General features: G+C 50.6%; 1 protein-coding gene across 1 annotated transcript in view; it reads right to left on the minus strand.

Annotated features, from left to right (window-relative positions):
* The window catches only part of ZHX2 (zinc fingers and homeoboxes 2), a 175,750-nt gene extending 148,853 nt beyond the window's left edge, over positions 1 to 26,897 (minus strand). Inside the window, exon 1 of the mRNA XM_056110763.1 lies at positions 26,017 to 26,897. The gene's annotated coding sequence lies outside the window, so the exon portion shown is untranslated. The remainder of the gene's footprint in view (positions 1 to 26,016) is intronic.
* Positions 26,898 to 27,720: the final 823 nt, after the last annotated feature.

Below are 27,720 nucleotides of genomic sequence, written 5' to 3' on the forward strand. Positions count from 1 at the left end.
TGCTTTTTTATATATGCATAGATGACTTCTGGAAGAGCACATAAGCCCTTATACAGGCCAGGTGTGGCCCAAACCCCTTTGTACTCCTGTGGTGACCCCCCCTCCCTAAAAAAACAAAATGGAAAAGAAAATATCAATCCCTTCCAGATCCAGGTTTGACAAGGAAATGCTCCTCCTTCCCTTTGTGGGCTAGAGTTCTGCTTGCGGACATGTGGTGCAGGGTAAAGTGTGACCACACTCAGAGTCTTTGCTAATAACAGAGGGAATGGTCAGGAGTTCCAGGACAGACTAGCCGGAGCAGAATCTGGGGATGGGCAGAGCTGGCTCACCGAGCAAGTAGACCCCTCTCTGGGGTGGTTTCCTCAGCGATTAGACTCGAAAGGCTGACAGGGACAAAAGTCATTTTTAAAATTTAAATTCTTCTGAAACCTATTTGAAGGTGATCAGCTCTCCTTCACAGATAAGTCAGTCCACTGAGGAAAAGGCCATGGACCTACCGAGTGGACAGCAGGTTCAGAGTCAGAAGCAGGTACTAAGATCCATTTACACTCTCCTGCTGATAAGGTTGGGTGACCGTGGACAAGCCAGTCTCCCACTTTGAGATTTTTTTTTTTTTTGCTTTTTGGTTCATTCCCAGCGATGCACAAGGGTTACTCCTGGCTCATTCACTCAGGAATTACTCCTGATGGTGCTCAGGGGACCATATGGAGTGCTGGGAATCGAACCCAGGTCGGCTGCATGCAAGGCAAACGCCCTACCCACTGCTGTGCTATCACTCCAGCCCCTCCCTCTTTGAGTAAAGGGAAACGAAGTTTCATTTGCACCACAGTTAAGAGAAGTCAGAGTCTAAACTTGAATTAATGGGGTCTTCCATTTGCCATGTGTTGACCTTGGGAAAAATTCATCTGTGCAGAAATGGGAACTGAAATCAGTAACCACCCCAGAGGGTGGTTATAAGTCCAGAATGAGTTAATCAGTGTCCACAGTTTAGCACTGATTATTACTGAGCCTGCTGTGGCCCCTGGGAACTCACTTAGCGGGATCTAAGCCGTTTTCCAGGTTGGGTGATCATAGGTGGGTGTGTTCAACTTTCAACTTCAAGTCTAAGGCGATGTCCAAGAGCCTAAACGTTTCAATCTGAGTGGGAAACCCTATTTTTCTCTTTCTACCGATAACATTCGCAGGAGTGTTTTTACTTTTCTTCACATGCGGTCTAGAAATCCTGAATAAATGTCAAAAGAATTCACTGAGTCAACAAATATGGAATAGTATTAAAACTCTTAGGAGTGAACCATTTCCTACATTACCAGGAGCTTAAAGGGATAATATTTTCAATTACATTATTCAATAAATATGCTATTTAGGGCCCAAGCAATGCCGCTATAATTTGTAGTTATTAGGTCAGCGGTTCCTTCATTCAATTAGGAAATGTCTGAGGCTGCCTAGGATGCAGGCATTGCGCGAGGCGTGCGGGATACTCCAGCACAGCATCAGCACCACCGCGAGCCAAAGGAGCAGGAGCAGGAGCAGCCCCCCTTACAAGATGCCTGCTGTGCTGGTCCACATCCCTGTGCCTTGCAGGCTTCTCTCTCCATCCTATCCATTTGGCTTTGTGACCCTGGTGGCCTGTCTTAGCTGTTCCCGCACATTCTCTCGATTCCAGTCAAGTTCTGCTGGGGGTAAGACTGGCATCACATTAGAAGGTCCAAGGAGAGTGAGATCTGGGTACCCCATTGTGGGACCCAGAGAAAATGAATCTTTCTGTGATCCAGTTTTCCTCGCCAAATGGAGAGATGGAAATCCTTACCCCCTGCCTGTGGTTTCAGTTGTTAATGGACTTAGAATCATGCCTGGCTCAAGGAGGAGGCACTTGGGAAAGGTGAATTCTTATTGCCACCTGGGACAATCCTCAGCTCTGGCCAGAAATCTTGAGTTCCAGCAGGCAGCCATTTGGTCCCAGGAGAAGGAGGATTTTCAGCTGTTTCAAGCCTGGTGCTTTCCTGTTCTTTGCAGATGCTAACCGTGTCCATCCTCCTTCACGAATGCTGTTCATGAGCACTCCACACCAACCACATTCCACTTTGGCTTTGGCCTCTATCTGCTGTGTGAGAAGCAGGTTTTCTAGGGAAAATTCTTGAAAGGGCAGGTACTGTGACTGTTTCTAAAGATAGGAAAACAGAGGTTTTGCCCTACCACTGAAAAGGAGCTGAGTGTTCAATTTAGGTCTAGCTTTTTATACCCAGGCAAGCTTTTGATGCTCAATGACAATGACTCCTGAATCTTTGACTTCTCCAAGGCAAGAGGTGACAGAATATCTTGTGTGATGATGATTCTGATGAAAATTAAAGGAGTTACATTGACAAAGGCCAAGAATCCCTGGGATACAAGTGGTAATCAGGATACAAGTGGTAATCAGGGACGCTTTCTGGAGGAGGCAATAATTATCTGATGAATCAAAGATGGGCAGTTAATTCTTGGAGCTATAGAGATACTACAGAGGGCAGGGCTCTTGCCTTGCGCATACATGACTCAGGTTTGATACCCAGCATCCATATCATTCCCTGTGCACTCTTCGGAGTGATCCTTGAGTGCAAAGCCAAGAGTAGCTCATGAATTTTGCCGAATGTGTCCCCAAAAAACAAAAGGAAAGGACAGTACATAGGCTGGGGTGACAACTCAAAGGCCATGAGTTCACTCCCTGGCACTGAACACAAAACTAGCATAGCCTCGGGGTTGAGCAATAGTACAGTGGGTATGGCTTTTGCCTTGCACGCGGCCGACCTGGGTTCAATTCCCAGCATCCCATATGGTTCTCTGAGCACAGCCAGGAGTAATTCCTGAGTGCAAAGCCAGGAGTAACCCCTGTGCATTGCTAAGTGAGACCCAAAAAGCAAAACAAACAAACAAACAAACAAAAACAACCCCCCAAATCAAACAAACTAGTATAACTTCCAAGCACCACCACCAGGTGTAGCCCCAAATCACTGTCTCCTCAACCCAAGAAAAAGACAAATATGGGCTGTTATTTTGGGAACAAGGAAGAGGGCCTGGAATGTGGGAAGGTCTGGAAGTAGGAGGAGAGAGAGAGAGAGAGGAGGAGCTTTTTCAGGGGCTGTAAGCAATTCAAAACTCCTGGAGCAGAGAGCTTGAAAAGGGGGCATGACAGGATGTGAGCCCTGACAGTGAAGAGATGGGGGGACAGAGCGGGCACCTGGCTTTTGGCTGTTGATACTTGTGGAAATGATGCTTATACAGGGCAGTCCCAGCCGATGGCCTAGGGTACATCACTGTACATTAGGTGCTCAATAAATAACAACTCAGTAAAGGATCCCAGTTAAGAGGGGCTCCTCTGAGTCTAGGCAGATACAGTTTTGTGCCTGATCATCCTCCCCCGCCTCTGCCAGGGCTCACTTTTACCTGGGGATGTCTGTGTTCGACAGGTCCCTTTGTGCAGGGGAATGAGCCTGCATCCAGGCTCAGATAGAGCTGGTGTAAGTCCTCTACTTCTCAGACCCCAGGGAAGAGGCCCATAGTCTCCCGGGGAGGGGGAACTTGCTAAAAATGTTCCCTGAGTCCCGCCTTCCCTTCCTGGCCTCACTTTCTGGCTTCCCCCAGGAGAACCTCTTTACTTCTCATCTGAATTCTCTGCACCTTGAATCTCAGTCTTGGGTTTTGCTTCTGGGAGGCCAAAGAAAGGCAGCTTGTGTTTAGATCCCAAGCAAGAAAGAGCTCGAGTTTATTAGAGCTCACAGCTGATCAGCAGTATTACTGAGTCTTTTGGGGGTGACCTTTTAGGGATAGGGAATACAGATAGTCTACAGCCGGCTCATTAGAAGGGGGCACTGTAACTCCAACCCTGAAGGGTCAGGGCACCAAGCAGTGTCTTACACAGTTACAGGGCTCCCCGTTTGCTGCATCACAGCTAGTATGATGCAGTTCAAGCGGGAAACTACACAGCAAAGCCCAATAAGAGAAACTCAGTTCCTTTCCAGTGTTTGTAGGAATGATTTATTAACAGCGGGTGCTCAGTGTCTGTGTTTCTCCAGTTTGGCAATGGCATCATTGTAGGATTTCCTCCTATTTCCAAAGGAGGGAACTCATACATGGGAATATTTGCTATCCAGGAGGAAGGAGACACCCAGAAGAAGCAGGGATTCATGTGTGAGTGTCATACATGCCTACATGGCACCCAGCACATGGATGTTGCATGAATAATAATGAAAGATGCCCTATTAACTAACTTTACCCAGGTGGATGGGCTCTGGAGCATTTTGCTGGCCCTCAGTATGAGTCTTCCTGTGTACTGGACACTCTCCTCTCTCCTAGATCGACCCACCGTGGGCCATATGTACCATGGCTTCCCTCAGGGGATGCTCACCCTCCGGAGACCTGCAGGCCAGCTGGCTCAGCAGACCAGCCAGACTCCTGAGAGTCTAATTTAATTATCTGCAGTGATGGGACCTTGGGAGTTTCAGCAAAGTGTCTCAGGTGAATATAGTGCAGGGCTAAGGCAGAGGCCATTGGGGTGAAGGGACACAAACTTGCAGGCTACTGTGGAGAGAAATCGGAAGAGTATGGTGCGGACTGCAGCTCCCGTTGGAGGGTAGGTGGCAAGGGACAACCTGCGTCCCAGCCCCAAGAGACACCAGAACATCTGGAGACACTTTTGATTGCTATATCTGGAGGGAAGATACTCGTGGAAGATACTATTGGAGTGGGGTCACCTGGGATGCTGCTCCTATCTGAACCACAGAGTACACCTCCCACGACTAAGAATTAGGGCTGGAGAGAGAGAACAGGGGTTAACACATTGATGCTGGCTCGTACCAACAGAGGCTCATACTTGAATGTGGTTTGAATGAGCACAGATCACTGCACACTTGTCAGTGTGGTAAGGCACCTGCCTTGCATACAGCCAACTGCAGCTCAACCCTGGCACTGCACAGGTCCTCATGGACCAACAGAAGACACCCCCTAAGCAGAGCCAAGAGAAGCCCCCGAGCACTGCCATTCGAATCCCCCAGTGCTCTAAAGCATCACTTTCCAAAATTGCCCGCAAATAGCTATTCTGGTCCAGAGGGTCAGGGAGAAGCCACCATGGCAGGAAAGTGTCCCTTGCTGTGCCCCCCACCTGCCTCTGTGCCCCCTTGCAGAGTGATTGTGGCTGCAGTATCCAGCTCTGCAGGAAAGATCCATGACATGAGCAGGAGGGGGTCAGTGCCTCCAGCCAGCCTTGAGCAGGTGCTGTGGGTGGTTACGTGGCAAGCCTGTCACCACTCTCCCACCTGAGCCCGCAACCTCGCCCCCATGCCCCCACTTTGGGTTGCTCCTGGGGCTGTGGGGTAGCGACATCCGGAGGAACTTGCTGGGCCTCTTGCTCTCACTTTGAAGTCCTCACGTCCCAGAGTCACTGCACCCTGTCCAAGCTCCAGATGTAAGTGGGAAGGAAGGAGAGGGTGTCTCAACGCTGGCTGACCAGGACCCCAGCCCCGCCTGCGGGCTGACCACCTCCGCTCAAGCATCTCCCTGCTTTCCACTCTAACTTAGCAGGGAGGAAAGATTTCCTTGGGGACATCCTGCCAACATCCTCAGGCCCTGGAAGAAATGATTTCCCTGGAGAAGAGGGATCCACCAAGCGTGAATAAATAAACAGAGCATTCCAGGGGGGCGGGGGTAGGTGGAGGGAGTTCTGGCCAGCTTTGTCCCCCTCACCCACTGCTCATCAGTTTCCCCGGCCAGGCAGGGGGTGGAGAACCTGCCTAATCCCGTGGGTCCCACAGTCTGTCTGTCTGTCTGTCTGTCTGTCTGTCTGTCTTTTCCTCTCTCTCCCCACCTCCTCTGTCTCCTCTCTCTAATCTGTGAGTGCTTCTTTATTACAAAAGAAACAAAGCATTTATACTTAGAGACCTCAGAAAGAGGTGATTTTGATCTTGCCATTCTAGATCAGACAAACCTCATAGAAGGAAATTCTTGTTTTCAGAACTTTGAGGGCTGGGGGAAGAGAGGGAGGAAAATATTTAGGGCATTGTTTCTCAAAACTGGCTGCTTTCACCGACATTCTTGAGGGGAGAAAAGGGGTTACATGTTTTCTACGATGCTACATTAAATTTTATGTTTTACTTTTGCGGATCATTTCAATCAAACAAAAACACACTTCTCCAGGACTGCCGGACGGTCATCTTATGTAACTGAGTGTGGCCATTGAGTTTCTCTCTCTCTTTCCCTTTCTTTTTCCGGAGCGTCACCGTGAATCAGTGGCAGATTCCTCCGCCCTGAAATCGCCTGGCTGGATCAGTGGGGGAGCTATGCAGAACTGGTTGCTTGCTCAGCACCCCACAGGCTTTCCAGGGGAGTCACAGCTCTGCGGGCAGTTTCAGGAGGGTCACTGGTGAGGGGGTTGTACCAGGCTTCAGGCAAGGTCTGAGTTGGGGTGGGGGGTGCAGCTCAGAGACAGCCAGGGAGCCAGAGAGCCAGAAAGCCTCTAACAGTTTCTACCCGCCGAATCCAGCTCCTGTGGATTAGGGACCCCAGCCCGAAGGGGGCTGAGAGGAGTAGCTTGACACTGAAGGGCCACCTCCACTTTACCAGCAAGGAAACTGAGGCCAAGGAGGGGGTTAAAGTCCTGCTCTCTACTAAGTCAGTAGATAAGATCAGAGGTGGTACTCTCCAGGACCTATCCCCCCTCCGCCTTCCCCTCCTTCCACCATCCCCCCTCTCCCCCACCTGCCTATGTTTGGAATTTTTCTCTTGTGGTCACACACTTATTTTTTATTTATTTATTTATTTATTATTTTAAGGGACTGGAGCAATAGCACAGTGGGTAGCACGTTTGCCTTGCACACGGCTGACCTGGGTTCGATTTTTCCGCCCTTCTCAGAGAGCCCGGCAAGCTACTGAGAGTATCTCTCCCGCACGGCAGAGCCTGACAAGCTCCCCATGGCGTATTCGATATGCCAAAAATGGTAACAAGTCTCACAATGGAGACATCACTGGTGCCTGCTCGAGCAAATTGATGAACAACGGGACGACAGTGCTACAGTGCAGTGCGATTTATTTTTTTTAGTTTAGGGGCCACACCTAAGCAGTGCTCAGGGCTTATTCCTGGCTTTGACTCAGAGGTAATTTCTGGTGGGGTTCAGGGGACCATATGGGATGCTGGGGATCGAACCTGAATTGATAATGTGTAAGACAAACACCTTACCTCCTTTATGCTATGCTCCAGTGCCCACACACTTATTTTAGAGTGGTTGGAAAGAGCCCTGTTGACTTGTTCAAGGAAAAGGATAGAAATGGTCTATCTTTCTGGTGAAGCTTTTATTCCAGATAATAAAGTGCACGTTAGGAAATGGTCCAGTTGTGCAGGCCAAGGGCCAGGACATTTTTCTTGAATCCGTATTCTAAACTAACATCATGCAAATGTGGAGCTCCTCAATTTAGGAATCTCTTATACAAGGGCTTCAGGTCTCTGTGGTGAGATAGAACAATCTTCACTAACTTTCTTCTAAGGAAAAAAATTTTTGATCATCCTTTTAGCAAATTATAACAAGCAATGTAAGAAAAATCACTGAGGGCCTGCTATGGGAGCAGACTCAAGAGGGGTTGGGAAAATTGGAAATAACGGTGGTTGGAAGGTGCAATGGTGGTGGGATTGGTTATTGAATCCATTGGTGGGTTTGAATATTGAATGTCTGTAACTAAACCAATGACTTAATAAAGTTATTCAAAACATGTAGAACTCCTCATTCATCTGGAAACCTACATTTACAGAGCTGAAGAGCTCCAAGATCTCAGTGTGGAATTGACCAGACAAAACTACCAACCTCCTTGTGTATTTTCTGCTTTGCAAGTTGTAACCAAATGCTCTAGCTCTAGCTCTGGCCAACCAAAAAAGAAACGGCCCAGCTGTACTGGGTTGAGCTCTGTGCGTGAGCACCTGTCTGTACAAGCTCCAACTCCCAGTCGAGGCTTTATGTTTGGTTTTTGTAAATGTTTCAGGCAGGCTCCCATGTGATTTTGAAGGGGGGCAGTGTTCTTTGTTCTTTAGTTCCTGGAGGTTAATGGGACTCAGCTGCCGGCCCTCCATGCCCCCTGTACCCCTCTTCCCTTGGGAAAGGCTTGCCTGGGAAATGACCGCCGCTATTCTCATAGTGAAGCCAGCACTGGAGTACTGGCTGCTCACCTGGGTCTGGGGTGCAGGGATATTTCATCGGGTGCCAGCCTGAAATGCAGGTGCCCAATCCCCCACCACCTGCGACCTGGAGAGATGTCACTGGGGTCCTTTTGGGGCTGCAGGCCTCAGAAATCCTGTAAATATTCACTGAGCGTCTGTCCAGGAGGTGGCTGTTGCAGCTCTCTAAGTGGGGGCTCCACTATCCTGACACACCCAGGACACACACTAACCACCTATTTGGGGAATGAGGGTTGATCCACACCTGGCAGTGCTTGGAGGTCACTTCCAGCTCTGTGCTTCGGGGGGTTGGGGGGGGGTGGGAGCCCTCCCGTGCAATGCTCAGGGAACCACAGGCAGTGCCAGGGATTGGACCTGGGCCTGCACAGGCCAAGCATGTCCTCCAGTCCTTGGGGCTCTCAGCTACCCTGACCCATAGTTTTGCAGAAGCGGAGACCTGTACTCACAAAACCAGTTTCCTTTGGGGGCGCCAAGCAGAGCAGAAAAGCTTGGGGCCGCTACTGCCCTGGTTACAACCATTATGTGAACCCAGGACAGAGGAAAAGGCTGGCATGGGACGGGGGTGAAAGGGACATAGAGGGCTCACCTCCTGTCTTCAATCATCAGCTGTTTATATTATAGGCAGCTCCTCTAGTTGTACTAGATGAATTAGGACAAACCTGAAGCATTTTCTTTTCTCAAAAGCAAAAACAAGGGGCCAGTAAGAACACAGCAGGTAGGGTGCTTGCCTTACCTGGGCTTGATCCCTGGCTTGGCTAGGAATGATCCCTAAGTAAGGAGCTGGGAGTAAACTATGAATCACTGGGTGTACCCCCTCCCCCAAAGCAAAACTAAAACAAATGCCTATTACTTGTGCAAAGCATAGACAGAGAGTAGGAGTTGTGACTGGGTTGAAACTGGGTTATTCCAGAATCTTGGAAAGAAGGAAGTTATTCATACCCCAAGAGCCTTCTCTAGGACAAGGTCTGAGCCCCTGGACTTCCTCCTTTCTCTGTCAGATAACCATGATGACTATAAGCAGGTCCTCTTCCCAAAGAGAAAAGCAAGTCACAGTGTTATTTACTGGGTACCAAGCTTTTGAATTCATGAGCCTAGGAATGGCACGCATACTATACAACTTAGTGGATATGTTTCTCTGGAAAGGTTCTCACCATCCCCAGCCCTCAGGAATTTCAAATGAATCATTTTGTCAGGGAGCTGGGCATGAAACTCTAAGACTAAAATCTCAACAAGAAAACAACATCAGCACTGAGAGGCACAGGCATGCCTCGATACCCTGCTGTGGGCACTGAGTGTGGTGATGAGGCACATTGTCAAAGGGGCATAAACACTGTACCACAGAGGGTTCTATAAGGTGTCCCTAACATTTTTGAATGTGAGTGCTGGAGAGGGAAGAACACTTTTTGTCTCATGAATATTTCTGACTGTTCAGGAGTGAGCTTGGATATCTAAACATTTTAAAGAAGCAGAGTGGGGAGAGAGCTCAAAGGGCCAGTGCACTTGCCTTTGCATGTGGGAGGTCCATGTTCTTGGCCTGGCAACCATGGTCCCCCAAGCACCACTAGGAATGACTCCCAAACGATAAACTGTAAGTAGTCCCTGTGCTCTCCCGAATGCAGCTTAACACCCTCCCCCACAATACTACTACTACTACTACTACTAATAATAATGTAGCACTGTCCTCCCATTGTTCTATGATTTGCTTGATGCGGGCACCAGTTACGTCTCATAACAAATTGTGAGACTTGCTGTTACTGTTTTTGGCTTATCAAATACATCATGGGGAGCTTGCGAGGCTTTGCCGTGTGGATGAGATACTCTCAGTAGCTTGCCAGGCTCTCTGAGAGGGGCAGAAGAATCGGACCCAGGTCGGCCTCATGCAAGGCAAACGCCCTACCCGCTGTGCTATCGCTCCAGCCCAATTATAGGAAACAGACTTTTCACAACTTGGAGTGTGCCTGGTTTCTCCCTCCTAAGTCCTCATAGTTTGGGCAAGGTGACCTCAAATGTTGTATTTCAATACGGTTTGGCTGCCTATTGGACACAGGAACTATGCAAAGTTATTCACAGCAAACACCGGCTGGCTGATCATCAACTCCATTGGCTAAAGAGGGGCCTTATTTCCTGGGCAGGGCCTTCATACAATATTGCTCAAGCCAAGATGAAAACTAATGACTATTCCTGGTCAGGATGCTGTGAGCAAGCCTTTTAGGTTACCTTTCAACGATATTAAAATTAAAATTCCAGGAAGTTCCACAAAGAACTAGTGTGAAGGCAGTATCTCTTTCCCTACCATAGTAGCCCAAGTGTTGTCTGACACATAGTAGGCTCTGGACTACCTCCTGCATGAATAAACAAAGCACCCAGACTCTCTAATACTTCTGACACCCACGGAAAAGCGCAGGCAGAGATGAATACACATAAGCATTTGACAGCTTGCATGAATAGCACTGGCATTTACTCCCTGGCCTCCTCTGCATCGCCTCCCCGCTTCCTGACCTCACACCCTGAGTACAGGACTTAGAACCAGCTACCCGGGAAGCAGTGCTCTGCCTCTTCTTAGCTCTTGACTGTGCCTCTTTGAGCCTCAGTTTCCCCAGTGATTACAGGCAGATAATCAGGCTGAAGCCCTCTTGAAGGAGTTGGGTGGGGTATGTAAATTTCTCCTCGAGAACGCAGACTCACCGGGCACACTGCATGTGTCCAGGTAAGGGCCAGCTATCAGAGCTACTATCGTGCTTGGCATCATAAGTGCTTGGCAGGAATTAGAGATTCATTAAATGCTAATTTCCTTTATGCCAGACTGAATGCTAGATGCAAAATCCAAGTAGTCATGGTGTTCCAGAAAATGTTAGAAAGGTAATATGCTGCAAAAATGAAAATAGAAGGTTTTGTGTCCTTCAGATCATCAGGATCTTCCTTCCTTGGAGTAGGACAAGTGAGCATCATCCTTAGAGCCAAAGTGACTCTGGACTAAATGCCAGGAAGCCTCAATTAGGTCTGGGCTGTGCCGCAGGTACTTCTAACTGTCTGAAACCTCAACAAGGCCATGGGAAGCAATGCCCATGTGGGTCCCGAACCAGAACCACCAGCCCCAGGCTCATGGGGCAGAGACACACACAGTTTGCCAAACCCTCCTATTTCCCCACAACCTTTGGTCCCCTACAGAGATGACATGTGCAAAAGTGACACCTTGAAAGAGTTGTGGCCTGCCCTTTAATATTTATTTCCCCTGCTCCTGCATTCTAATAGCCTATTGTTTGCACAACATTTCAGCAGTCTAGATGCCTGGCCACAGCTTGGAAGAAACCTTCTTGAGGAGCTGTGATCCTTCAGTACTCTTGCTGAGAGGAAGAAATACATCTTGCTTGGTTCAGCCAGTATGCAGTAGGGTCTATTTGTCATTGCATTTTAGTTTGGCTTAACCTGACCACTCAGGGGTCGATCATATGCAGAGCCTGTTCCAGGGTTCAAGCACATCTGTCACAGAGCATCTCATTACTGCCTAGAACTGCAACCCACACTCACTTGAAATCTCATCAAGATCGTTTTTTCCTATCACACATGATGGCTTGGTTATGAGTATTAATGAAGATTTAGAAAATTTAGTCATCTCTCTCTAACAGCTATTTCTGCCCCTTCCCCTGGGGAAAGAAATAGTGATAAAACTGATAGAGAACAAGTATCTTGAGTGTGAGAAGCTGTGTGTTGGTGCCAAGAAGCACTTGGAGGGAGAGGAAAAAGATGCTGCTATTCTAGTCATGGAGTCTTTCACCAGGAAGAGAAAGATCTGAAACTCTGGTGGAGAATCCCATTTGTTAAGGCAATTAACAGACTTATTTTTTCTTTTTGGATCACACCCAGTTGTGCTCAGTGATCACTCCTGACAGTGCTTGGGAGTTCACATGCAGTGCTGGAGGACTGAATCAGACTCGGCTGCATGCAAGGCAAATGCTTTAATCTTTATACTATCTTTTGCCCCACTTAACAGAATCTTAATACCTTGTACCTAATTTGCTCACTGGGAGGTGGCAAGAACCTGGGTTTTGCTGTCACTCAGTACTGGCTTTATATCTCAGCTTGGCCATTTACTGTGAAATCAGGACAAGTTGACTCCATGGAGCCTCAATTTCCTCCAGTGTCAAATGAAGATAGGGAAATGTGATTTCTACCAAGAGGTATTGCTAGGGACATTAAAGTTAAGTAAGGTAAGCCACGTGCTTGATTCACTGGCTGGAATAGAGTGGGCATCCAATCAATTGATCTCTTTTTCTTCATGACTACTCTTAGAGTTTGGCCTCAAGCCCTAGATATGTGATTCGGGATGTGAGCCTTACCAGATCCCATGGAAGGGGCTGTCACCCACTGGCCAGGATGCGACCTGAGGTGAAGAGAATCAGCACCAGGTTCTCTCTGACACAGAAGTCTGTCCTGGGAATTCAACTCAGTTTCAAAGTTTAGTGTAGGAAACAGGAAAAAGATCCTGCACCAACTCAGGTGATACTGTTTCAGGTGCTATGTGGGAAGGTGGAAACTGTGTGTCTCCCAGAAAATAAAGGATAAAGTGAGTCAGGGGGATGATTTACACCAGGCAGCACCCTGTGACCAGATATTCAGATGAGGCAGCTTGACTGAGCCAGGGAGGCAGGCCAATTAGCAGAGACTGAAGCAGATGCTGAACTTGGGTCAAAGACAGTCTGGACCGGAAGTACTCGTGACCACTTCCTGTGAAGAACTTGCCACCAGAGGCAGCAGCGCACAGCAACTCTGATTTTGCTGTGCTCTACTGAGCAGAGCAGATTCCCCACATTGGCTCTGGGAAAGAGTTATCTCCTCATTCATCAACCATCCAGTGGCTGAGACTTCATTTTGCATCTACTCAAGGGGCCATTCCTGTGTGGGTGTTGGGAACACAGAGACAGAGAGGAAACTCTCTTTGGACTGGCTCACCATGTTTTAGGGACGAACTGTGCCCAGAGATTCTGATTCATGCGCTAAGATTTCTAAGGGCTTATTTCTGAGACACACCAACCTCTTGGAGGAGAGAGCAAGTAATATTATTAGCAGGAATGAGGAGATTTTGCTAAATTTGGTGTGAGGAGGGTGAATCTTTCAGGTAAAAAATCTATCTGTGGAAAGGAATGAAAGGAAAAGGGATGGCAAATTTGGGGGATCAGGAGTCAGTTTTACATGGCTAAGATGTGGAGGTGAAAAGATGGTGGAGGTGGGGTTACAGCAAAATAAGACTGATGGGGAGATATCAGCTCTCAAAATGCCACTATGCCATGTTCAGGAGCCTGGACTTAATCCTATTGATTTCTAGTGTCTTAGAGGCAGCCAGAAGGACAGGAAAACCCCTTTGAGGGAAGTACACAGGGAACAGGTATGTGAGGTGAACAACGACCTGGCAGGCTGGGGTGTACCAGTAGGAGGGGACCAGACTTAGAGCTGCCATGTCAATGAAGTTAAGAAATCGGAATACCTTTGGTCCCATGAGTTGGCCAACAGTCAGTCTTTACAGCTTCACTTATTAAGTAAAAGTGGGGAATTCATGTGCAGAATTTACATGGTCTTTGCCCAAACTGAGCAAGCCAGCTCTCGTCATTTCCATCACGGCTGCTACTGACACATATCTTCCACCCAAATCTCTTGACATTGATTCTCCCCAGATGCTACTAGGATCTATCAGTGTACCCCTCCCCAATCCTGAAAGAACCAGCAGGCTCATCTACATACAGATCTGTCCCAGACAGGTCCTCCACCTCCCACATCACCCCAGCAAGGACTAATCAGAGGGGGATGGATTCAGCAGACAGGAATCTCGTCATTATTTCCCTGGCTTCATATGACTTTCCTTATATCATGCATCAAGTATAGAATCATGTCTGGGGCATGAGAATTATGGGAATTGTTCTCTGGTTTCCGCAATACTGGAGGCCAATGGGTGTGTTTGGGAACCCCTAGGGAAACGTGAGCTTCATTCTCCTAGGCCAGGAGCTTCATTCACACACAGCTCTCTCAGCAGGGATTCTACCTGGGAGCACAGCAAGGTCAGCTGCGTGGGGGATGCAAATGTGTAAATCCTTCAGTTAGAATGACAGCATTTCCCAGGAATCGTAGTGCTTTGGTCACCTGTGTATACTGCCCGCACCGTCCCCCCAGCATGTGGAATCCATACATAAGGAAGGGTAGTGGCCAAGCCGGGCCAGTGAGGTAAGGATGTAACATTTAAGGAAGGACTCTCTTTCAGGTGCCAAGCATACACTTGAAGAGGCTTAGAGTGAGCAATGAGAGAGAAAGAGAGAGAGAGAGAGAGAGAGAGAGAATTTTTGAGGAGGTGCCTCATTTGCTCCATCCAGTTCACATTGGGTAAGAAAGTGCTCAAACCATCTCTTCCAATGCTCTCTATTCATGTGGCTGGCCTTCCCCTTCCTGTTTCCTCCCCTGTAAAATGGATTTACAAGAATCCCAAGAGTTGGCTGAAATATGGAGAAATCAGAACCTTCGTCATTTTCTCGGGTGTAAAGCATAAAAAGGTTACAGCATAGCTGTGACTCAACTATAATGAGTAATTTTTTTTTAAAGTTTGCTAAGGAGGTGTGGTGGAGGGAGGGAATCTTGGGTCATTGGTGGAGGGACCCTGACACTGTGGTGGGTTTGACGATGGAATATCAAAAGTACATCAAGAGTCTCTGTTATTAATATATTCACCACTTTGTAAATCATGGTGCCTAAAAATATATATAGTTGCCACCTTGGGAGGACAATTTGGTGGTGATTTCCCCAAGTATTAAATACACAGAAACTACATGAGTTAGTATTTCCATCCCTAGGTATCTACCCAAGAGAAATATAAACATGTCTATCTGAAGGCATGTGTAAAAAGGATCGCGGCAGCATTATTATAAAGGCTAAAATGTGCCAACAACCGGCTGTCATTCCACAGGCAAATGACTGAAAAATGTGATAAGAGCATGGGCTAATAGGTGTCCCTGCCCCAACCCATTTCTAATTCAGATGTTGAAGCCTTCCTCCACCAGCATCTCAGATATGAGTGTATTTGGAAACAGTGTGGGTGATGAGGTGATCTGGTTAAAATAAGGTATTATATCAAGGCTTGATCCAGTGAAATTGGTGTTCTCATAAAAAGAGGTAATTTGGGCCTGAGAGATAGAGGAGTCGATTGATGTTTGCCTTGTACACAGCTGGCCTGGGTTTAATTACTGAGCACTGAGCCAGGAGTGAGTCCTGAGCATAGTTGGATGTATCCAAACCCCAAACCAAACCAAACCAAACCAAACCAGAATAGGCAATCTGGACACACACAGATGCTCTGAATTGGTGTTGACAGAGGAAAGGCTCCTGTGAGAGCTCAGAGAGCCTTGAGAAATAAGCCAGCTGCTGACACCTTAATCTTGGACTTCCAGCCTCCTGGACTGGGAGAAAATCAAGGTCTGGGTTTGAAGGACCCTCTCCCCCACACCCACAGGATGCTTTGTTGTGGCAGCCCAGACTAATCCAGCTGGAATAAAACTGTACAATGGAATATAATTTCACTAAAGAAACAAGTACTGATGCCTGTTACCATATGCATAAGTCTCAAGAACATCAGGGTAAGTGAAAGAAGCAGACATGAAATGCCACATATTATGCAATTCCTTCCATATAAAATGTCCAGTAAAGGTAAATCTATAGAGACAGAAAGTAGATTAGTGGTTGCCTCAAAACACAGGGAGAGGGGACTGGAGTGACTATGAATAAGCCCAGGGTCTCTTTCTGGGGTGATGGAAATGTTCTGAAAGTACCTTTGTGGCAATGATGGCACCACTTAGTATTAAAAATTAACACCGAAATTTTTAATTTTACATTTTAAAGGGTATATTTTAAGGCAGGTAAGTTATATCCAGACTTTTAAAAAAAATAACAGGATAATTCCAGTACATGTGTAGGGTCTGGCACACAGTAGGAATCTTAAATTACAATCTTGGTACTCTCTACTATGCTACAACAAGTATCTGTGGCTCAACTCAAAGTTGCCAGAAGTGCCATAAAAATTCCTTTATTTTTAAGGCCATTTTGGGGAAACCCAACTGGGTAGTCACCATGAGCCAGTGTCCCTAAGTGACCTCCCCACCAGCTGTTCTGGGCGGCAGCGTGCCTGATGGGGCAGAACCTGCTCAGGCCTTGGTTGCCCCGTGCTGGAGTTTGGGCAGCACTGCTGGCCCCCAGGGTCTCTGTGCAAAGAACTTGGGCTACAGTGTCGGGGTATGCGCTCTGCATGCAGTTGGCATCTCAAACAATTCCAGGGGAAACCCTGTGCGTGAGAAAGCTCTCTGACAAGCAGCGGGCGCACACCTGTCCTTGCTGTCCTCCTTAGTGCTGGCAGCTGGCTGGGCCACAGGTTCTGACGGATGAAGGGGGAGCCACGGTCCTCTCCCTGGAGACATACCGGTGCAAGGAAGGAGAAGAGGGTGTATCCTGGGCAAAGGGATATTCCTCATACCTTTCAGTATCTGTATGGCAAACCACAATGCTCAAAAGAGGTAGGAGGGAGGGAGGAAGAAAGGGAGGGAGAGAGAGAGAGGGAGAGAGAGAGAGAGAGAGAGAGAGAGAGAGAGAGAGAGAGAGAGAGAGAGAGAGAGAGAGAGAGAGCCTTCCATAGAGGCAGGCTGGCAGGCTGGGAGATGGGGGGGGTGATGGGACGGAAACTGGGTTCACTGGTGCTGGGAAATGTACACTAGTGGAGGGATGGGTGTTGGAACACTGTATGACTGAAACCTAATCATGAATAGCTTTGTAAGGGACTATTTGTATCTGTATAAATTATATATACGTGTGTGTGTGTGTGTGTGTGTGTGTATTTCAAGCACCTACCTGGGACTGGAAAGACAGTGATCCTTGTGTCCTAGCCTTGAATCATCCTGTTGGTCAACTGAGTGTCACAGGGAGTAGCCCTGGGGCCCCTGAGCACCACTTGGGAGCCCCCCCTCCCCCCCGCCTAGCCCCTCGCAAAAAATAATAAATAAGAGAAAAAACACCCAGTGGTGAAAAGCTTCCTGAATTTGAATTTCAGAAACCTTGCACAATGGGTTTTCCAGAACTGTTTCCTCACCTGTGAAAGGGGCTAGCCTAGTCTTTTTGGGGAGGAAGAGGGACAGTAAGCAGTGGCCAGGAGGCCTGGTGCTCCTCCTGGAGAGTCTGAGCTAGCCAGGCTGCCAGTTTAATGCAAGTTCCTGGGGATGTGGCACTGCTCAGGCCCTGCTGTCCTGGAGATTCTCCGGGTCACCCAGTGTGTTTGTTGCTCTACTCTGGTGCCAGAGACGGAACAGGGGTCAGCTACATGCAGATACCTGAGCCTCCTACTATCCTTCCAGCCCCCAACCGACTCCTTTGACACAACCTCCTGAATCAGGGACTAAGCCACAAAAGTACTCAGCATCATGTTCATGATGTCAGGGAGGGCCAGCTACGAGGATATGCTGGCATCAGGGGGACCTGACACGCTGACTCTGAGGCCGGGCAGGGCTTGCTACATTGGTGGCTGCAGTTGTGGCTGCAAAGACTTCAGTGTCTGAGGGCAGGGAAACTGGTTTCTTAACTACCAGTTCATAGTGTTTGCTGATTTGACAGGGGAGAAAGGTGGAGGGGGGAGGGCACCCGTAGGAACAGGGTACTCCAGGAAAACCTGAGGGAACAGGTGGGCAAGCTATGCCGCCACGTGATTGTGTTGCCTTGTGCAAGTTTTCTTCCCTCTCTTTGGCCTTTTTCCTTTGAGTGAACCCCCAAGATTTTACTAGTCAGAATACTCCTTGATTCCACTTTGATTCTACTATGTTGCTATGAGACTCATCTCTCCCAAATCCCCCTCTGGGACCCTAGAAGACAATAAATTTTGCACCAGGAGACCCATGAGTCCCCTTTTTAACAGTGCTGCAGTCCGGCCAACATCCCATTCTGTCCCGTCACACACTAGAATGCAGCCCTGGATCTTTGGAATGTCTACACCAGCCCGCGGAGGGCTCCAGAGCATTTCCATGAGGGGTTGTGTGGGGGATGGGGGCTCCATGGGCCCGACAGTCCTTGTTCCTGGAAAGAAAGTGAGGCCTTCCGGTTCTCTGGAACTGCATGGCTCCAGAGAAGTTCACAGCAGGCTCAGAATCAATTCAGTAACACCAAGTTCCCCGGAAGAAAGGAGCAGGCGGAGGAAACCTCCGAGCTCTTTGTTAGAGGAGGCGAGGCGAGATGCTGTGCTTCTCTCCCGAAATCTCTTGGCCCAGCCATTCTCTTTGTCCAGCGGCTAGTGGGACTATCCCTCCATTCTCTCAGCCCTCCTCTTTGCAACACCCCCCCCCCAAAGCTAAGACACACCCTACCCCCTCTGGGCCACCACCCACAATAAACTTGGCCCTGGCACCCCACTCTCACCAGGCTCTGTGCAAATATCTTAAAAGAGCCATTTCCAAAAAGACCAGGAGGCAGAGCGAACAACAATCATTTCTGAACGTCCTCCTCTCTGGGGCAGGGAGATTCCACAGGGGCCCTGGGTCCACCCAGGGGCTGCGGGAGCCCGAGGCGGCTTTGTTGTTACAGCGATTCAGCCCAGTTTCAGATTTTAAGAACAGCGGGAAAGTAATATCAGCTGAAAGGAGTTTTCTGTGCGCTATTTAACTCAATGGCTCTGCAGCTGGAGAGAGCCATAGGCAGGCGTGTTATGATTCAAGGGCTCCCAATTACAATGATCCTTTTTTATTATATAAAAACAGCAACACAGCCATTCTCCACCCTCCCAATGCCTGCCACCGCTGACCCCTTCACCCTCTGACTGGCAAAGTTGCTCTGTATCCTGAGAGTGACACCCAGGTCCTTCCCAGGGTCCAGTCTGGCAGCTCTCAGCACCCCAATTCCTGTTCTCCAGAGCCAAGGATGAGACTGAAAGGGCACAGAGCCTCCCCACCCACACCCCCTGCTCCCTGATAATATTCTGCTAGAGGCACAGGTAGAGGTTTTAGCGTTGTCTTTCCTGAGGGGGCAGGTTATTTGGGGAGACTGTGCTAACAGGCAAAGATTAGGGGGATCCCCATTACTTGACGCACACAGACATACCTATGCAAGTCTATATGTATGCGCTCTCCCATGCCCAGGCCCACCACACACTGGAATCCATGGGAACTGTCTCTTCTTCCAGTACCTACTATTGGGCTGGGGTGGGACTGGTCCCCAGAAAAACCTGGTGGCAACTAAGAGCGTCAGCTCTGAAAACAGGCTCATCTGAGTTCAAGTCTCGACACTGTGACCTCCCTGCTGTGACTCTGAGTAACCAGGGAACATTTCTGAGCTCAGGGTGTGGAAATAAGGTTTCAGGTCTGGAAAACGTGCCCAGGCTTCCTGTATTTGGGCACCCTCACCCTCAGACTGTCTGACACTGACATGGCAAGAGAAAGGTGTTTCACTAGCAGATAGCATGTGTGTTTGTGGCGTGTCTAGGTGGCAGAGAGAGCTTTGTTTTGATTTTTTATTTTTGCAAGGGGGAGGAGGATGCCCTGGAGGTACTCAGGGCTACATCTTGCTCAGGGCTCAGGGCACCATGTGGCACTGCGGATGGAGCCCAGAACTTCCCCATGCAAACGGCAGTCGCTGCACCATCTCTCCTCACCTCTCTCTCTCTCTCTCTCTCTCTCTCTCTCTCTCTCTCTCTCTCTCTCTTTTGGTTGGAGTCTCATCTTCTTCCACTCTCATGAGCTAGAGTGACAAGACTGATGGCAGGGAGCCCAATGGCTGCAGGTCATGCCAGCTCTGTTGACCCATCAAGTTTCTCTGCCATCCACCTGGACATAGGTCTCAACTGTCATACCTGCTGGGTCCTTGCTTGCTGCCTCCTTTTTAATCTACACTCTGCTCTATCCTCAGTTTCCCTGCAAGATCTTCTGGGCAGCAGAAGCTACAGCTGTAGCCTCTGACTAAGCCAAGTAAAATCTGCAGCCAGGAATGCATTCCCTCCCCTCTCCCCTCTGCCCTTCTCCCCAGCAGCCTCCTTTCTCCTGCAGTCTACTGGGGTTGCCCACAGGGAGCATCCCTCCCCATAGGAGGAACTAACCCAATGTGCCTGCTCTCCGGGCCCTAGCGACACACGTGCCCACTCCCCAAACCCAATCTCACAGCAAATGGAGGCTAGGATTGTTGCTAGTTTCCTCTTGCCAGGTAAACCAGGTGTGGACCTTCCCCTTTACCATCCACAGCCTGGGCAAAAGCTGACATGATTGATTTTCCTCCCTGAGTCTGTTGTCGATGCATGCGTGTACACACACACACACACACACACACACACACACACACACACACACACACAGGCTCACTCGCACCCCTGTCAATCAACCTCTCTTAACTGTAGTACTACAAGCGGAAGAACAGGAAACAGATTGTGGGTGGCTGTTCTTAAAATTACAACCTGTTCAGTGCAGGGGTGGGGGCTCAGAAAAGGATGGGAGAAGGGGACTGGAGGGGATTTCCTCCTCCCCTCCACCCCCGATGATAAACGAAGCCACTTTGTCCACATGAAACGCCATGTCCAGCTTATAGTCTCTGTTGGGCGCATGTGCAGAGCCCAACGTCCTCCCAGACCTGCACTGTCTGGACTGGACATGACACAGCACGTTACTCTACCTGAACACGGCCTCAGGGCCTCCCTGGGAGAGTCCAGAAGAAGGTTCCAGCCCAGTGGCTGCTCTGGCTTGCCACAAATAAACACACAGTGTGTGAGGGGTGAGGGGAAGACTAGTGAGACGGGGACGGTTTGGCTCTTCGAATTGATGCTAAAATCCGTGCATGTTAATTACTCGACCCCTTAATGGTACAACAAAATCCCATCTAGCTTTGCCTGCAGCGGTGGGGTTGGGGATGACAGGTAACCGAGCACAATCTGTGGCAGGCACTGTGCCAAACCCTTTTATAAATTTCTTCCTCAGCTTCCCAACCACCCTTCAGGCAGTTGCTAGAATGATCTCTATTTTAGAGGCAAGGAAAAGGGAGGTTTGGGGAGGTGAAGTTATAGCCCAGAGTAATAAAAGTAATAAGTTAAAACAAGAGAATCAGAGATGTCTGTCCTTGTTCTGCCAAGGAAGGGCGGACTTTCTGGAGCCAGGACTCCAGAACCTGACCCACAGGAAGAGGAAGACAAGAGTGATGCTGGGGGTGGGGGTGGGGGTGGTCAGTGGGGTGGGGTGGGGCGAGGAGGCAGGGGTAGTTCACAAAGTGTTTGCAAAGGAGAGCAGTCAGTCCTTGTAAGAGCTGGGGTACACAGGGTTAATATCATCCCTCAGCTTCTTATTGCATGCTGTCTTCTTTTTGTCCTAAGGCAAAATTGGTCCCCTGGTCTAAAACTTTCCAGAATTCATTTTATTTCAAATAAGAACCAAGTTGCTATCTCCACAAGGCCTACTGTCAGTCTTGCCTTTCGAAAACTCATAATATTCCCTCTTTAGAAGGCTGCCATAGCTCCCCAGTTCCTGAAAAGATGAAAAGACCCACCTACCCCATCATCTTTGAACAACCATCCTTTCATCACACCCTAACACCTGCATCCCCCCACACATCCTGAAACTCCCACAATACAAATGGCACTCAGGACTTCGTTTTACCTTCCTCAGGAAAACCTCCCTTCTTCTTCTCACTTGAGGCCACACATAACTCATCAGCCAACCAAAGAAACCATTCCTCTATTTACCCCATTCGGCTTACAAGTTGAACCCAATTTGTTCAGGAGTGCAAGATGCCTTTTTAAAAGTAAATACTTTATGCAACCAACCTGGTTTCGATCCCCAACATCCCACAGGATCCCCCAAACACTGCTAGGAATGATTCATGTGTGCAGAGCCAGGAGTAACCCCTGAACATCACTGGGTGTGGCCCCCAAACCAAAAAAGTTTTTTAAATGTAAAAAGTAAGTGCTTTACCATCCATAGCAGGTTTGGATGGCCATAAGGCACAGTTCCATTCACGCAGGTAAGCACATCCTCAAGAGAGAAGCTCTCCCCAAGCAGGGCAGCAAAGACATAGAGATGTGAGTTACATGCTCTTTGACTCACTATGCATATCTAGAATGCAGGTGTGAAACTCGGAGATGCAGCAACCACTTTGCTATTGGGAGACAATAGGCAGGAGGCCAAAAGCCTGTGTGCTAAGAGCAGAAACACAGAGCCTGGGTCCCCAACAGCCCAGCTGAGGTATAGTCTCATTTATCCTTCTTGTACAAAACAAATAAGGTCAGTGTGGCTAAACTATGATGGTGATGATTTTATTCCTAGCTGCTGAATTCACATGATGCTATTTGGCCCATCTAATCTACAGGTGAATTCAGATGTGACCCTCTCTGGGCTACCCTCTGTGACATCCTCGGAGAACCCAAAGTACATCCTTCCTTCCCTCTGCTTTCACAGAAGATAATTTTCTCTCTTAGTCCTTCTGGATTTGGCCCTCATGAGGTTTTCCCCGTCAGTCTGTTCAAATGCCCAGAGGGCAAAGGGGGCTCCTCAACCCCACTTCAGCATCTCCACAGTGCCTGGAATGAGCTTGGCTCTGCTCCACTGAGGTCGTGTTGGTGCTGTGTCTCTCAGGTCACATCTCCAAGATATCTGCAGCCCCTAACTCCTCACTTCATCCTCTGCTGGTTCTTGAAAACTTGAACAGAAAAAACGACACATACCCATACCCGAAGCAGGTCCTCCGATGAAATCATTTGGTTCAGAATCAACCAGGACCATGTCTATTTTGCTTGCCTTGTCTCATCACTGTTATAACCAAAGACATGGAAGGAAAAGACCCACTGTAGAGTGAGGAGAAAGGGTGAGGGGTCCAGTTCTGGGGGCTGGCACTTGGCTAACTAGCTCTTTGGTCTTGGGCAAGTTAGAGGACCTCCGGGCCTCTGGTCCCTCATCTATAACAAGGAGAGGATGAGAATACTTATCCAACACGGTTGTCACAAAGACAAAATAGTTTAATTGTAAGCACTTAGAATGGCTTCTGTGCTTAATGACTGCAGGCTCCTATTAGTGTAATGAATACCACAGTTGCTGATGAACAAATAAATCAACATATAGTTGCTAAACAAATGAAAGAAACAAAATGCAGGAAAATTCTGGAATTTACACCGGAAAACATTGGGCCTGAACTGTTTGTACCTGACCCTTTACTTAGCATTCTAACTCTAATCCCCCACATTGGGGGACTTCTGTAGCCTGTTCAAGGTTATGATGGAAGGCAGATTTTTGAACTGTGACTTAGCTTCTGCTGTGTGGCTTTGGGCTCACTCACTCCTTCCCCTCTCCAGGCCGACCTTCCTTCCTTAGCTGTAGACTGGGGGTCCTAATAGTCCTTGTTCAAAGAAAAAGCAGCAGCATCCACTTCATCGGGTTATGGTGAGAATGAAAAGATAAACCCAACAGACAGTGTTGTTCCTGTCATTCTGAAACAGTTAAGCGTTAGCAACCGTTACCAAACACCGTGGTTACTAATTTGGTGGAAAGCGTGGCTTTCCCACTAAATCACATGTGGCTGTCTATGGCTGACACAGTTGGGGAGAAGCCCCCTTTCCTTACCACACCCCATTTATGTCAGGAGGATACCCGTTTCCAGTGCCAATAAAATAATGGTGTCATTTTAAATTTTTCTCTTATGGGGAGTTAATTTACCTGATGAGCTTGAGCTGGGCCCTGCGTAGACATCCCATGGGCCCAAAGAACGCCTGTGCAAGCCTGTGAAAACACCCAAGGACCCAAGTGTTCATAAAGCACTGCTGGATGTGGCCCCAGATCAAAGGTCTAGTTAGCAGTTCAGCTTCATCACATTTTCACCTTGTAGATTCTCTGTCCCCCCGCCCTGACCTTAAAAGGCATGGTCACACAGCTTTGCATAACTTTCCCTTAAAATGTAAATCAAACCTTTATATTGGTCCCTTCTGAGCCCTGTGGTGACTCCATTCATCTATTTTTACTAAGAAATATGCTGTTTTAACAAGATATTTATTCCACTTGGTTGTCATCCAAACGCCTTTCGACTGAACTGCCCTGGGTTGGAGCTGCTTAAACTCTGGGTCCTCGTAAGTAGGAAACTACCCTTCGACTGAGATCTTGAAGGGCTCTGGACTCTCACCCCTTCACTTCAGCCAGCACCTGTGCATGTGTTGCGTGCATTTCAGAGGATGAGTATGGGGGATGAAGGGAGGAGGATTGCCTTCTCCATCAGGGCCTGCCTCAGACCTGGTGACTGCTAACTGCGGGCAGAGAAGACCATCCTTAGAGGGCAGGTGGAGAAACTCTCCGGGGAAATGACAGTGATCTCTCAAGAGCAACTCTTTCAAACTGGGGTGGGTCCAGAGAAAGTCCTTGCCACCCCTTCCCAGACCCCCCCCCCCCCTTTCCGGTACCAACAGAAGGCCCAGACCCGCATCTCCGCATCTCCCCTGCCAGCCCTGTGAAGCCCATCAACCAGTGGCTGCCTTGAGCAAATGACAACTTGGTTTCCCTGGACAAGTTTTGCCTGCCAACTCACGCCCCTCTTCCTCCGTGTCCCCCTAGCACCCCGCAGCGAAGAGGCTACGGGAGTTGGGGGCTGCTGGTAGCTATCCTGCGAGGTCTCCCCCGCGTTTCCCAACTTTGCGCACCAGCGCCCGAGAATAAGGTCAAGTTTGCCGAAGCGATTCCCGGGAATGCCACAAAGACGCGGCCACCGCGGCTGCGAGGAACCTCTCGTGGGGCCGCCGAAAAGCGCCAACTGCCGGGCCCGGGGTGAACTTGGGCTGGAGCGGGCTGGGAAGGGGCGGGAGGGGGTGGGGGGAGGGTGTCCGCGCGCCCCCTCCCCACAGCCCTTCCACCCCCGGGACCCTTCCCCACGCGAGTTCCCCGGCACCTGAGCAGGGCGTCGGGGGTGCGCTGGGGGGTAGGGGGGCGGCGCTCGGGCCCTGCCCCCCGCCAGGTAGCCGGGGCGCCCCGCCGCCTGCAGCCGCCAGGAGCGCGGCGAGCGGCGGCGGCGGCGGCGGCGGCGGCGGCAGCCTCAGCCCACGGCGTCATGCTTCCTGCCACCACATTACGGCGAATCGTCACCGGCAGGAGAGGGGAGAAGCGGGGAGAGCGGAGGAGGGAGGGAGGGAGGGAGGGGAGCAGACACGAGCCCCCCGGCCTGCCCCAGCCGGCTCGCGCGCGCGGGGCCGCGTCCCGGGGCCGCCCCGCCCGCACCCCCGCGCGGCGGCGGGGCGCAGACGGGCGCGGGAGACGGCGGCGAAAGGCAGGAATAAAAGGCGAGTCGGGGCTACGTAACGCCCTGTCGAAAGCGGACGCCATATTTTTTTGTGGCTTATGTCGACATAGGGAAACGTAGACATGTTTGCTCTCCTCCTCCTCCTCCTCCTCCTCCTCCTCCTCCTCCTCCTCCTCCTCCTCCTCCTCCTCCTCCTCCTCCTCCTCCTCCTCCTCCTCCTCCTCGCGCTCCCGCGCCCCTGGAGCCAAACTTGCCATCGAAACTCTTCCCCCCCAATGATGCACCCCTCCATCCTCTTATTTCCTCCCCCCTTCCTTCCCCAGCCACCCCCCCCGACACACATGCAGCCCGCCCCAGCCTGCACCCCCTCCGCCTCCCTCCTCCCGCACCCCCCACCCCACCCCACTTCCAATCACAGTCGCGGCCAAGTCCCCGGAACCGCACGTTTTCGGGAGCCCGGGCGGCGGCGGCGGCGGCGGCGGCGGCGGTGGGAAAGTTGGGCTGGAGTGAGTGGCCGGCGCCCGATGCGCGGGCGCGGGGGGCGGGGAGGGGGTGCTGGGCGCCGGGGCGAAGTTTCTTACCTGCGCCGGGGCGGCGAGCGCGGGGACACCCGGGCCGGGAACGCGGAGACGCGGCACGGGCGTTCCAAAATGGAACTCTGCTGGCTTTCCCCCCACCCACTCCCCACTCCCCTCCGGGCGCCCGGCTCGGGCTCCGTGGGAAAGAGCCGCGAGCGCCCAGCCTGCCAGACACACAGACCGCGCAAGCCCCCGCAACGAGAGAGTGGCGAGCAAGGGGGAAAAAAAATTTTTTTTAAAGAAAAAAAAAAAAGAAGAAGAAGGGGGGGCAAAAAAAAAGAGGGGGGGAAAATGTCTCGATCAGTGGGGAATCTACGCCAAAACCCACATGATCTGTAACGTCAGCATGCGTATTTGCATACGATACCACCAACCCGAGCTGCCACCCCGGGCTCGGGTTCCGCAGAAAGTTACAAAGTGAAATCCAGCCCCCCTCCCGAGACGCCGGCGAAATGTCATTTTCAGACGCGAGCTGGGGGGTGGGGGGGTGGGGGGGGAGGGAGAAACTGGCCCTGGAGGCACTGGTGACTAGCCAAGGTTCGGGGCGTGGAGCGGGGCGGCCGTGGTGGCGGTGGTTTGCTGTTGCTGTAAATTAACTTCCAAAGTCTGAGCCCGGTAACGGACTCGGTGGCATTTCTGCGAGGGGGAAACGAGTGCGACATCCTGGACGATTCGGAGCCACCCGGAGGAGCGGCGGCCCGAGTCTCCCCGCTGCAATACTCCTTTTCTTTATGAAAAGTTCAAGGTGTCACTGATGAGCTCAACTAACTGTTGATCCTGACCACGTGGAGCGGCCGACGCCGAGCTCGGGGTGGGGGAGGAGGCGGGGGGGCGCGGCTGCTCGCAGGGACCGGGTGACATCCCGACCCTCGCGGGACTCCCACCCCGCGCCCGGAGGGCAGCAGTGCACGGGGGTGGGGACCCGGGTTGGGGGGGAGGGGGGAGGCGCCCGGCGCCCCGGACTCTGCCTGCACTTCCTCCGGCCTCCGGCTTCCGCGAAATAATAACAACAGTGACATTTATTTCTAAACGATACATTTATTCCCAGAATCGCTCCAGAGAGGACTCCGCGGACCCGAGAGGGTTAGGAAGAGCCACCACCTCCCAACCCCGCCCCCAGCTTATATAATGACTTTTGGCTGCGGGAGGGGAGACAGCGGGGCGGAGGGGCGGGGAGGGTGTGTGTGGGGGGGTGGGGGGGGGGAGATTCCGAGGTTTCCGCTTGCGCCAGGTCTGAGCTGGGTTCTAGAGCTTCAAACTTTTCCCCTCCGGAGTCAATAAACAATCAGACGCCCGGGGAGCCGAGCGAAACTCTCGCCTGCAGCCGTTCTCCCGCGACCGTCAGGCTCGGAGAAAGCAGGGAACTTTCTCTCCCGCGCAGAATCGGGTCGGCTGGTCGCGACGGGAGGGGATCCCCAAGGCCGCCGTCCCCAACCCCCCACCCACCTACCCGATTCCCTCCCTCACGCGTCTCGGTGCCAACGCGGGAGGAGCATCTCGCTGCCCTGTGCCTGCCGCCTCGGGAACCGTGCGTTTGCGTCCGGGGTCCCGCGCGCCTTGCAAACCAACCGGTGCTCCGCGGAGGCGTGCTAAACCCGGATTGGGGATCCTGCGGCCGTTGTCGCAATCTCAAGGGCCACCTGTCGGCGCCCTGGCATTCCTGCGCCGCTGGACCTGCGTTCCCGCTTCCGTGGGTATCTCGATGCG

Source organism: Sorex fumeus, unplaced genomic scaffold, assembly GCF_029834395.1.
Source record: "Sorex fumeus unplaced genomic scaffold, SorFum_2.1 ptg000002l, whole genome shotgun sequence".
Taxonomy (NCBI): domain Eukaryota; kingdom Metazoa; phylum Chordata; class Mammalia; order Eulipotyphla; family Soricidae; genus Sorex; species Sorex fumeus.